At 48.9% G+C, this 12,502-nt stretch overlaps 1 protein-coding gene across 1 annotated transcript in view; it reads left to right on the top strand.

Moving 5' to 3' along the window:
- Window positions 1-222: 222 nt before the first annotated feature.
- MAJIN (membrane anchored junction protein) overlaps window positions 223-12,502 on the top strand; it is a 43,456-nt gene continuing 31,176 nt past the window's right edge. The window contains exon 1 of the mRNA XM_049780871.1: window positions 223-327. The gene's annotated coding sequence lies outside the window, so the exon portion shown is untranslated. The remainder of the gene's footprint in view (window positions 328-12,502) is intronic.

The following is a 12,502-nucleotide window of genomic DNA, read 5'->3' as shown; positions in this document are numbered from 1 at the left end:
GGGGATTGAACTCGGGTCTCCTTGCCTACAAAGTCTGTTTTCAGCCCATTGAGCCCTGCACCAGCCCCCAGGAATTTGCTCTAAGGAAGCAGCAGAAAGTCCCCAAAGAACTCTTTGTGCTGCCTGAGCGATCCCTTGGCCTCCCTCCCTGAGCTCACAGCTGGGTGCTAATAGCCTGGCTGGGCCCCAGATAGCCTTTGCACACATCAGTGGGGTGATAGCGCCTGCACCCCCAGTTCTCCCAGTGTTGCTTTTCTGGCCTCCTCGTCGCTGCTCTCCTGGCAGCCCTGCCACCATCCCTGAGCCAGGGCTGAGGGCTGTTGCCAGGTGAGTAATTGGCCTGGGAAGCCCACAGGGAAGTGAAGGGGGGCTCTGGGGAGGGGGGGGAGCCCCAGGTGCTGCAGGAAGTGGAGCTTTGATTAAGTGGTTCCTTCCACCTGTCTGGAGCCCGGGAGCTGCAGTTTTTAAAAGAGACAAGACCCTCTGTGGCCTTCTCAGGACTTTCAGCTCAAGCATGCCACCTTTCTTTCTATATCTGGGTCACTTCATGATCAGCTTCTTGTTTGTCCTGTCCTCTAGCTCCTGTGGCAGGAGTGCCAGGAGGAAGCTAGGACCTGAGTGCCACTGAGTGAGACCCCAAAATGAAAATAAATAAATAAGAAGATAAACAAGGAGCTGGATTGGTAGCACAGAGATAGGGTGTTTACCTTGCAAGTAGCTGACCCGGGATGAACTTGGGTTTGATCCCTGTCATCCCATATGGTTCCTCAAGTCTGCCAAGCGTAATTTCTGAGTGCAGAGCCAGGAGTAACCCCTGAGCGCGGCTGGGTGTGACTCAAAAACAAAAACAAAACCAAAAGGCATAAAAACAAACGTGCTCCACATCACTAATCATTAGGGAGATGCAAATCAAAACAACAATGAAGTAACATCTCACACCACAGAGATTGGCACACATCACAAAGAACAAGAACAATTGTGAGGCCGGAGAGATTGGGCAGCGGTAGGGAGTTTGCCTTGCATGCGGTAGACCCAGGACAGAAGGTGGTTCAAATCCCGGCATCCCATAGGATCCCCCATGCCTGCCAGGAGCAATATCTGAGCACAGAACCAGGAGTAATACCTGCCAGGTGTTAAAAAAAAAAAAAAAAGAACAAACAGTGCTGGCAGGGATGTGGGGAGAAGGGAATTCTTATTCACTGCTGGTGAGAATGCCGTCCAGTTCAGCTTTTATGAAAAACAATATGAAGATTCCTCAAAAAACTGGAGAGCTCTCATATGATCCAGATATACCACTCCTAGGGATATACCCTAGGAACACAAAAACACAATACAAATGCCTTCCTCATACCTATATTCATTGCAGTGCTAGTTATAATAGCCAGACTCTGGAAATAAAACCCAGATGCCCGACAACAGATTAATGGCTAAAGAAACTGTGGTACATGTACACAATGGAATGCTATGCAGCCATCAGGAATAATGAAGTCATAAAATTTTCCTATACATGGATGGACATGGAAACTATTATGCTGAGTGAAATAAGTCAGAGGAAGAGAGAGATACAGAATAGTCTCACTCATCTATGGGATTTAAGAAAAATAAAAGATTGGGGCCGGAGAGATGGCATGGAGATAGGGTGTTTGCCTTGCATGCAGAAGGTAGGTGGTTTGAATCCCGGCATCCCTTATGATCCCCTGAGCCTGCCAGGAGCGATTTCTGAGCAGAGAGCCAGAAGTAACCCTTGAGCGTTGCCGGGTGTGACCAAAAACCAAAAAAAAAAAAAAAAAAAAAAAGAAACGCAAAGAAAGAAAAGAAAAAGAAAAATAAAAGACATTATTGTAATAATACCCAGAGGGCCGGGCGGTGGCGCTGGAGGTAAGGTGCCTGCCTTACCTGCGCTAGCCTAGGAGACGGACCGCGGTTCGATCCCCCGGCGTCCCATATGGTCCCCCAAGCCAGGAGCGACTTCTGAGCGCATAGCCAGGAGTAACCCCTGAGCGTTACCGGGTGTGGCCCAAAAACCAAAAAAAAAAAAAAAAAAAAAGAAAATAATACCCAGAGACAATAGGAAGAGGGCTGGAAGGACTGGCTCATGATATGAAGCTTACCACATGTATGGTGAGTGCAGTTAGAGAAATAAGTCACTTCTATTCTAAGACTTTGTTTGTTGGGGACCAGAAGAAAGCCCAAGGGGTAGCCAGGCCAGCAGCATGATCTTCTCAGTCTCAATTCTGGGTGTCAACATCAGTCTATCGGAGATTCTGAGGCAAGGTCAGGGTGTGTTTGTGTGTGTGTGTGGGGGGGGGGAAGCAAGCCCCAAATTTGGCTGATGCTATGATATTACAGAATGGAATACTGCCTGCCCTCCATCCAATTCTCCTCACCCTCACCCCCCAGTCTTCTTGGCTGGTCTGATGTCAATGTCAGTTGACTTCATCTTGCTCCCCAAATATCCTGAAGGGCCTAGAAGAATAATTACATATAAGAGTGGATCAATAGCATTATTGTTCCTTATCACTGCCTCCAGAGCCTGGAATCCACTCTCTTCCCTTTAAATATTCACTCTAGGATGAGCACACTCCATGCTCTACCTCCCTTGGGTGAATCTGAATGGCCCCTTTAGCCACTTCCTACTTTAGATTGGCTCCACCCCTCTACCCACTTCTAGGCTGGGATTGGTCCCGCCCCTCACGTTGACCACGCCCTCCTCTGACTGGCCCCGCCCCTCCGGCCACTTCCTAGCTGGAATGGCCCCGCCCAGCTCCGGTTGGCTCCGCCCCCTCTGGCCTAGCTTGCCTGTTGTTTTAGGGCAGAATTCCTCCCTCTCGGTGGGTTTTCTCATGGCTCCTGACCTGAAGTCAGAGTCGCCCCACCAGGAAAAGCACCAACCTCATCAACAAAGGACGGTGCCTCACCTGGACTGGCAATCCCGTCAGGCAGGAAATTCCAGGGAGTCACCCACCTTGAAGCCACCTTCAGGTGCCAATCCCACACCCAGACCTCCCCATGTGGCTGCCAAGAGGCACTGTGGTTTTCACTCTTTCCTCTCAAGCTGTTTTATTCTCTTTCCTTCACTGACTCTCTGCAGCCCCTTTGATGTTTCTGATTTTGCTTGTGAACCACACCATGGCTCAATCTTGCTGGCTCTGAGTTCAGGGATCAGTCCTGGAGGACTCAGGGGATCACATAGGGTGCTGGGGATTGAACTTGCAAAGCAATCATCCTCCCTGCTGTATACTATAGCTCCAACTCAACTGCAGCCCCCTTTTTAAAAATCCTTTTACATTTGATAGTTGTAGATGACAGGAACTGGAATGTTCCATCACTCGGGATGGAAATAAACTCTCTGGCTGGAAACTCTGGGTTTCTGGCTATTTCCCTTCCAGCTGGTAGGTAGCATGGAAGGTGACTCATGTCCAAACAGCAATTCTTTCCTGCTGTCCTTTGCACCTGATCAGGAAGTCATCATGCCACTGAAGACTTATCATCTTCCCAGGTTAGGTACAAACAATGTCCAGGTAGACAGATTACAAGTAAACAACGAAGAGACAGATGGGTACAGCAGGGAGGATGCTTGCCTTTCATGTGGCCAATCTGACTTCAGTTCCAGAAATCCCATAAAGTCCCCCAAGCACTGCCAGGAGTAATTCTTTTTTTTTTTCTTTTTTTTTCTTTTTTTTTCTTTTTTTTTGGTTTTTGGGCCACACCTGGCGATGCTCAGGGGTTACTCCTGGCTGTCTGCTCAGAAATAGCTCCTGGCAGGCACGGGGGACCATATGGGACACCGGGATTCAAACCAACCACCTTTGGTCCTGGATCGGCTGCTTGCAAGGCAAACGCCGCTGTGCTATCTCTCCGGGCCCAGGAGGAGTAATTCTTGAGTGCGGAGCCAGTATCACATTTATGGCCCCAAACCAACCAAAAAAAAAAAAAACCTCAAAAACATAAATAGCCAAGGTGCAAAACCATTTTTCTCCAGGTTCATCAAAAATCCTAATTCCTGTAAAAATGCACACAGGAGCAAGATAGTAAAGGTGGAAGGGCACTTAGTTTACATGTGGCTGACCTCAACACTTAACATGGTACCCCATTTACTGTGAAGAGTGATCCCAGAGCACAGAGCCAGAGTAAGCCCTAAGCACCTCTGGATGTAGCCCAAATCCATCTCCCTGCAAATAATAAATAAAAAAAGTGAAAAGAAAACCAACACCCAGAAACCTTGTTTATTTATTTGTTTGTTTGTTTGTGGTTTCTGGGCCACACCCATTGATGCACAGGGGTTACTCCTGGTTCTGTGCTCAGAAATCAGGAAGACTTCCTGGGGTCAGCCGCATGCAAGGCAAATGCCCTACCCGCTGTGCTATCAGTCTAGCCCCAAGAAATCCCATTTAAATAAGGTTGGTCTGGGCTGGAGAGATAGCACAGCGGTAGGGCATTAGCCTTGAATGCAGCAGATCCAGGACAAATTGTGGTTCAAATTCCGACATCCAATATGGTCCCCTGTGCCCGAGAGCCAGGAATAACCCCTCCCTGAGTGCTGCTGGGTGTTACCAAAAAAAAAAAAAAAAGAAAAATTTAAATTTGGGCTGGAGAGATAGCACAGAGGTAGGGTGTTTGACTTGCAAGCAGCTGATCCAGGACAGATGGTGGTTCGAATCCCGGCATCCCATATCATCCCTCGAGCCTGCTAGGAGCAATTTCTGAGCACAGAGCCAGAAGTAATTCCTGAGCGCCACCGGGTGTGACCCAAAAACTAATAAATAAACAAATAAATAAGGTTGATTAGTTAGAAAGTCTTACACACAGACACACACAGAGACACACACACACACACATTAGCATGCCCTCTGCCTTTCTTTCATGAGGTGCTGAGTCTCTACCATAGAAGAATCTAAAGGTCCTATTTACCCAGAAGCCTTAGCTCCAAAGTAATATTAAGGGGTACAGGATTTCGATCTGGAACACTGCACTTTCCAAATTGTCTTTTTTTGCTGTTGCTAACAACAATTTCAAATAAATTCATACATTGGTAAATAACATTTGCTTTTGGTTTGAAGACAACATGGCTCTCCCTAGCCCCACCTCCAGAACAAAGGAAAGGCTGTGATAGCACAGTGGTAGGGCAGTTGTCTTGCATTCGATTGACCCAAGTTCAATGCCTGACATCCCATATAGCCCCCACCACCACCAAGCCTTCTAGGAGTAATATCTGAGCTCAGAGCCAAGAGTAACCCCCAAAAGCCAAGAAAAAATTTCCCTGGCTCCAAATGTGTTAGCTTAAATTCACACTGCATTAATGGTTTTCAATTTAGTTGCCAACATTGGGAGATTTCCATGAAACCAGATCTGGCATTACTAAGTTCCATTTTCTCTGGGCCTACTCTCATGGGAGGAAGGTGAAAAGCTGGACTTGGAGGAGCAGGCAGCCTCCCCCATTCTTTCTCTCTCTCCCTCTGGGTCTCCACTTTCTCCACCTGCCATGCTTCCCCTGGCCTTTGATGGCTGTGCTCAGTCAGGCCGGTGGCTCACTGCCTGAAGCTGTCATTCTGCTCTAGTTCTATGGGGCCAGGGGAAGCCAGAGGGGTACTCGAGTTCTTCGGGGCCACGCCCAGCTTTGCCCTGGATGGAACATGCCATCGCTCTAACCACTGTATTTCGGCCCCTGAAGCTGGATTTTAAAACTGGATTTTGAAGAGGGGAGGATGCAGGCAGAAAAACCAGGCTTACATGTATGTGTGGCTGTTGGGTAAGGCCCAGGGGAGAAGGTCCATTAGCAGGAAGGCAGCACACCCAGCTCCACCCAGATGCTGGCTTGCATCACTGAATAATTCACACCGCCCGTCAGTATTTGTTCAACAGGTAATAGAAGGAAAGGAGCTGAGCTGTGGCATCAGAGGGACCAGTAGTGCTCCTGTCTAGGCGCCTCCACGATTCCTTGCATTTGCAAACCTCATTAAAATGGGAGTGTCACTGCTTTATGGTGTAGCAGCAAGGATGCTTGGAATAAACTAGGTCAGCTGAGCCCACAGTTCCCCATCAAATTACCCGGAGAGTGGAGTGGAAGTGAATCAAAAAAGCTATGAGATAGCGGGGCCGGGCGGTGGCGCTAAAGGTAAGGTGCCTGCCTTGCCTGCGCTAACCTTGGACGGACCGCGGTTCGATCCCCCGGTGTCCCATATGGTCCCCCAAGCCAGGAGCAACTTCTGAGCACATAGCCAGGAGTAACCCCTGAGCGTTACTGGGTGTGGCCCAAAAAACCAAAAAAAAAAAAAAAAAAAAAAAAAAAGCTATGAGATAGCACAGCAGCTTTGCCTTGCAAGCAGCTGATCCAGGACCTAAGGTGGTTGGTTCGAATCCCGGTGTCCCATATGGTCTCCCGTGCCTGCCAGGAGCTATTTCTGAGCAGACAGCCAGGAGTAACCCCTGAGCACCTCCGGGTGTGGCCTAAAATACAAAAACTAAAAAAACAAAACAAAACAAAACAAAAAGCTATGAGGACATGCCAGCGAAGGGCATGAACTTCCCAGGCCTCCACAGTCTTCCAGATATCTGTAGCGCGCCCAGGAACTATGGAGCGTGCAGGCTTAGAATGCAGAAGTGAGGGGCCGGAGAGATAGCATGGAGGTAGGACGTTTGCTTGCATGCAGAAGGACGGTGGTTCGAATCCCAGCATCCCATATGGTCCCCCGAGCCTGCCAGGAGCGATTTCTGAGCACAGAGCCAGGAGTGACCCAAAAACCAAAACCAAAGACAAAAAAAGAATGCAGGAGTGGAAGAGAGCTTGTGGGTGCAAGGGGCAGGACACATGGTGCCTAGGAAAGGGGCCTGGGGAAGGACAGAGAGGTAGATGAGGCAGGGTGTACAGCATGGGGCGGGGCTTGTGGGGCATAGGAGGCGTGGCCTATGGACATGGGTGGGGCCTATGGACCTGGGCTGGCATAGGGGCTAGAAAACCAGGAATGGGGCGGGGGGGGGGGGGGCCCTATGGGAATGGGCGTGGCCTTGGAGAAGATGGCGAATGGGGCGGGGTCTGGGGTGAGAAGATGGTGAATAGGCGGGGCTTCAGGTGCATAGGGGCGGGGCCTATGGGCACAAGCAGGGCATAGGGGCTGGCAGACTGGGACTGGGGATTGGCTTAACTGGCCCAGGAGGCGTGGCTATGGAAATGAGCGTGGTTGTGTGGTGTAGAAGGCGGGGCCTATGGGCAGGGCGTGGCTTAGGGGAAGCCTCCGCGCTTGCGCAGAAGGTCCCTCTGAGGGCAGTGGTGCCAGGCTGAGGGCCCCTGAAGAAGGGCTTCTCGGTCTGAGGTGGGCCCGCACCCCTTTCCCAGAACTTGTCTCGGTGGGTTTGCCCGCGGAGGCCGCTTTGAGGAGCCCTAAAGCTCCCCAAGTCAAATCAGGCTGTGGGCAAGACGTGGCCAGCCCCGAGGTCCCGGCCCCCTCGCGCCTGAGGTAACCAACGGCCCCTGGCCTGAGCCTGGAAGTCTGCGCTCTGCTGTTCGGGCCGCCCCACCGAGACCGCACCAGCCCTCAGCCCCAAACCAGTCGCCCACCCCAGGGGGACAGCCATGGGCTTGCGAGGGAGAGTTGGGGGGCTGCGGCCTGCTGTGCGGAGCCAGGCAGGACACCCCCCTCTTCAGCCAGAGCCTTGGCTTAGGCACCCCAGGGAAGGCGGCCTAGGCTGCAGGCAGGTCCTTGGGCCCTGCTCCCCACTGAGCCCACAAATCTGGTGTCAGCGGCCCCCCAAACTAGCCTTGGAGACTAGGCCACAGCCTGGGACCCCACAATGCTCACCCAGGAGGTAGAGGGGGCCATGACACCCCCCCCAGCCTGCTGCCCCTTCTTCTCCTGGGGGTCATTGGGGCCCTGCCAATGCTTCACTTGGCATTTCTTTTCTTCTGTTTTTTTTTTTTTTTTTTTTTTTTTGGTTTTTGGTTTTTGGGTCACACCTGGCAGAGCTCAGGGGAACCATATGGGATAGAGCTCTTGGCTCTACGTTCAGAAATCGCTCCTGGCATGCTCGGGGGTCCATATGGGATGCCGGGGTTCGAACCACCGTCCTTCTGCATACAAGGCAAATGCCCTACCTCCAGGCCCCTCACTTGACATTTCTGATCTTCCGTTTCAGGTCCCGTTTCTGCACCTCCAGGCTGAAAGGTATGGAGCCCCACAGCCTTCAGAATCTCTGGCATCTTGGCACTAGGCAATATCTTGCTGGGGAACACCACAGCGGCTCAGCAAACCTGGCTCTTTGGGCATTCTTGTCCTTCTTTCTCTTTGTCTAGCCACCCAAGCAAGCAGGATCCTCTTTGACTGTTTCCTCTGCCTCGCTACATCCAGGCAAGGAATCCTGCCCAAAGGGCTTCGCAGGCATTTTTAAAGCCAATCCTTTGTCATCATCTGGCAACTCACAGAAGGTACCTACCTGATCCTCTTTGATGTGCTCTTGTTCCTTCTGGGTTATTTCCCATGTGATCATGGAAAGGATCTTTAAAAAAAAAAAAAGGCAAATTCATAGCTCTGTTTTTGTTGGGGACAAGGAACATTACTGGCTCAAGTCACTTCATTAAATCCTTGGTCCCTTCCCATTTCTATTAGGATAGAATCCATAATCTTTCTTAGCCTTTAAGGAAAGCCCTTGTTCTCTTGATACTATTTCTAAATTATCTCATCTGTTCTAATAGCATCTAACCATCTAAACACGGATGACTCAAATTCATATTTCCATCCTGATTTTTTATCCTTTGCACACCGGGAGATCGCCCCCTCAGCTTATTCATTGAAGTAGCTAATAGGCCTCTCAGACTTAACCAAAACAGAGCTATTGATTTTCTCTGCCAAACTCCTTTCTCTAGATTTCTTTCTCATCTCAGTAAAAGGTCTGTACAAAAAAGATCCGAAATTTGGGGTCGGAGCAATAGTACTATTGTGGTAGGGCATTTGCCTTGCACACGGATGGACCCAGGTTCAATTCCTGGCATCCCATATGGTCCCCAAGCCTGCCAGGAGTGATTTCTGAACAGAGAGCCAGGAGTAACCCCTAGGCATTGGTGAGTGTGGCCCAAAATCATCATCATCATCAACAACAACAATTTTAAAAAAGAAGCTCAGCATGAAATCATTCATCCTGGGGCCGGGTAGGTGGCGCTGGAGGTAAGGTGTCTGCCTTGCAAGCGCTAGCCAAGGAAGGACCGAGGTTCGATCCCCCGGCGTCCCATATGGTCCCCCCAAGCCAGGGGTGATTTCTGAGCACATAGCCAGGAGTAACCCCTGAGCGTCAAACGGGTGTGGCCCAAAAACCAAAAAAAAAAAGGAAATTATGTCTCTCTCGTTCACTTCTGTCAGTCAGTGCTCAGAACAGTGCCAGTTGGATCTCAAATGTGTACAGACTGACTCATTTATCTGTATGGTCTTATTTCAAAGCAATGTCTGCCCAGAATGTTCCACGTTACTACTATACGTCTCTCTTTCGAAAGAGCCCTGCTCTCCCCCAGCCGAAGAGTTTGTTGTTTATGGTATCTAAGCTTTCATCAACCTCCCTGTTTCCTAACTCTTACTCATCTTTTAGATATGAGTTAGCTACCCAGATTGGGCTTCCATGATTTCTGATCCAGGCTAGGTTTAAAGAAACCTACATGTGGGCCCGGAGAGATAGCACAGCGGCGTTTGCCTTGCAAGCAGCCGGTCCAGGACCAAAGGTGGTTGGTTCGAATCCCGATGTCCCATATGGTCCCCCGTGCCTGCCAGGAGCTATTTCTGAGCAGACAGCCAGGAGTAACCCCTGAGCACCGCTGGGTGTGGCCCAAAATCCAAAAAAAAAAAAAAAAAAAAGAAAGAAACCTACATGTTCCCATATCACCTTATTATCCGTTTATCCATCACATTTCTAGTTACTTGTAGGCTCTTTTGCATGCAGGGACCAGGTCCTTTATCTCCCATTTGAAAATTAAAGAATTAGTAAAGAAGCTGTGGTAAGTGCCTGCCAGGAGCTATTTCTGAGCAGACAGCCAGGAGTAACCCCTGAGCAACGCCGAGTATGGCCCAAAAACCAAAAAAAAAAAAGAAAAAAGAAACATATTAGCTTCGAGAATAAAAATGGTCCCTTCCTTGCTTACTTCCATAGAAGTTGATTGCATCTTGTGAAATAGGGATATGAAAGCATTACAAAGACTGAAGGTACTTTATAAAAGTGAGATTTTGGGGGGTTGTTGAGGAATGAATGAACTCAGGATCTTACACATGTGATTGTGAGACCAATGCTCTACAACTGCTAAATGTGTTATTTTTTTATTTTTGTTTTATTTTTGGGCAATGCCCATTGTTGTGCAAGGCTTACTCCTTGTTCGGTGCTCAGGGATCACAGATGGGTGGGACCATATGAAGTGTCAGAGATAGAACCCTGGTCAGCTCTGTGCAAAGTAAGTACTTCTCACTCTACTATCTCTTTGGCACCTAAATGTGGGGGAGTTTTTTTTTTTTTTTCTTTTTTTGGTTTTTGGGTCACACCCCGGCAACACTCAGGGGTTACTCCTGGCTCTACGCTCAGAAATTGCCCCTGGCAGGCATGGGGGACCATATGGGATGCCAGGATTCGAACCACCATCCTTCTGCATAAAAGGCAAATGCCTTACTTCCATGCTATCTCTCCGGCACCCCCTCCCCCCCTTTTTTTTTCTTGGTAAGGACTTCACTATTACCCCTACAATCTGATGATTTTATTTTTCTTTTCTTTTTCTTTTGGTTTTTGGGTTACACCCGGCAGCGCTCAGGGGTTACTCCTGGCTCTATGCTCAGAAATCACCCCTGGCAGGCATGGGGGACCATATGGGAGGCCAGGATTCAAACCACCGTCCTTCTGCATGAAAGGCAAACGCCTTACCTCCATGCTATCTCTCCGTCCCTGATTTTTCATAGTATAGGGCAGCTTCTTAGTAATAAGACCTGATTATTGTGGATTTTTTTTTTTTTTTTTTTTTTTTTTTGGTTTTTGGGCCACACCCAGCAGTGCTCAGGGGTTACTCCTGGCTGTCTGCTCAGAAATAGCTCCTGGCAGGCACAGGGGACCATATGGGACACCGGGATTCGAACCAACCATCTTAGGTTCTGGATCGGCTGCTTGCAAGGCAACGCTGCTGTGCTATCTCTTCGGGCCAATAAGACCTGATTATTTACTCGCATGTGGAGGTTGTGCTTTACTCTGCTGTGCTCAGAGTTTACTTCTGACTTTGTGCTCAGGGATTACTCCTGCTGGTGATCAGGGAAGCTGGTGAGGGCATTAAACCAGAGTGGGTTGTATGTAATGCACACCTTACCCACTATACTCTCTGACTGGCCCTGATTATTTTATTTTAGAGCCAATCTTATATGGAAATATATATACATACATTTTTGAAGCTAATATTGAATCTAGGCCAGTTCATTATTCTTTTCTGGTGGGGGACACCCAGCAGTACTCAGGAGTTACTCATGGCTCTGCCCTCAGAAGTCACTCCTGGAAGGCCTTGTGGGTACCATATGGGATGCCTGGGATTGAATCATAGTCGGCCAGGTACAAGGCAAATATCCTACCTCCTACCGTTGTTCTATCATTCCGGCTTTCATAATTTTATTTGTTTTGTTTTGTTTGGGAGCCACACCCAGACACTCAAGGGTTACTCCTGGCTATGCGCTCAGAAATTGCTCCTGGCTAGGGGGACCATACGGGATGCTGGGGATCGAACCAAGGTCCGTCCTGGGTCAGCTGTGTGCAAGGCAAGTGTCCTACCACTACACCACCGCTCCTGCTCAATAATTTTACTCTTAACACCATTCAGCTTGACCATCTTACTTTAACAATACATTTGAGTTTTAATCCTTTAAAATTTGTTAAGGTGGGTCTAGAGAGATAGCATAAAGGTAAGTCATTTGCCTTGCATGCAGAAGGAAGGTGGTTCGAATCTCGGCATCCCATATGGTCCCACGAGCCTGCCAGGAGCGATTTCTGAGTGTAGAGCCAGGAGTAACCCCTGAGCGCTGTCAGGTGTGACCCAAAAACACCAAAAATAAAATTGTTAAGGCACCCTGATTTACAAAATAGTTTATAGTAGAATTTTGAGTATCCTGACATGGATCCCACTACCAGTGTCAACTTCATTCTACCAATATCCCCAGATTCTCACTTCTCCCCCAGCCTGCAACCTTCACAGGCATATATTATTTTTTTTTTTTTTTTTTTTTTTTGGTTTTTGGTTTTTGGGCCACACCCAGCAGTGCTCAGGGGTTACTTCTGGCTGTCTGCTCAGAAATAGCTCCTGGCAGGCACGGGGGACCATATGGGACACAGAGATTCGAACCAACCACCTTTAGTCCTGGATCGACTGCTTGCAAGGCAAACACCGCTGTGCTGTCTCTCCAGGCCCGCATATTTTAAAGTTTTTTTAAGTGTGGGTCTTAAGTTTATAGTGTTGGCTCTGTGGTTCAGATGTATACATGGACCTCACTCTAGCCCACCCATGTATCTG

This window comes from Suncus etruscus, chromosome 9, assembly GCF_024139225.1.
Source record: "Suncus etruscus isolate mSunEtr1 chromosome 9, mSunEtr1.pri.cur, whole genome shotgun sequence".
NCBI classification, from domain to species: domain Eukaryota; kingdom Metazoa; phylum Chordata; class Mammalia; order Eulipotyphla; family Soricidae; genus Suncus; species Suncus etruscus.
The sequence above is the reverse complement of the archived record's forward strand: the minus strand, read 5'-3'. Positions and strand labels throughout refer to the sequence as shown.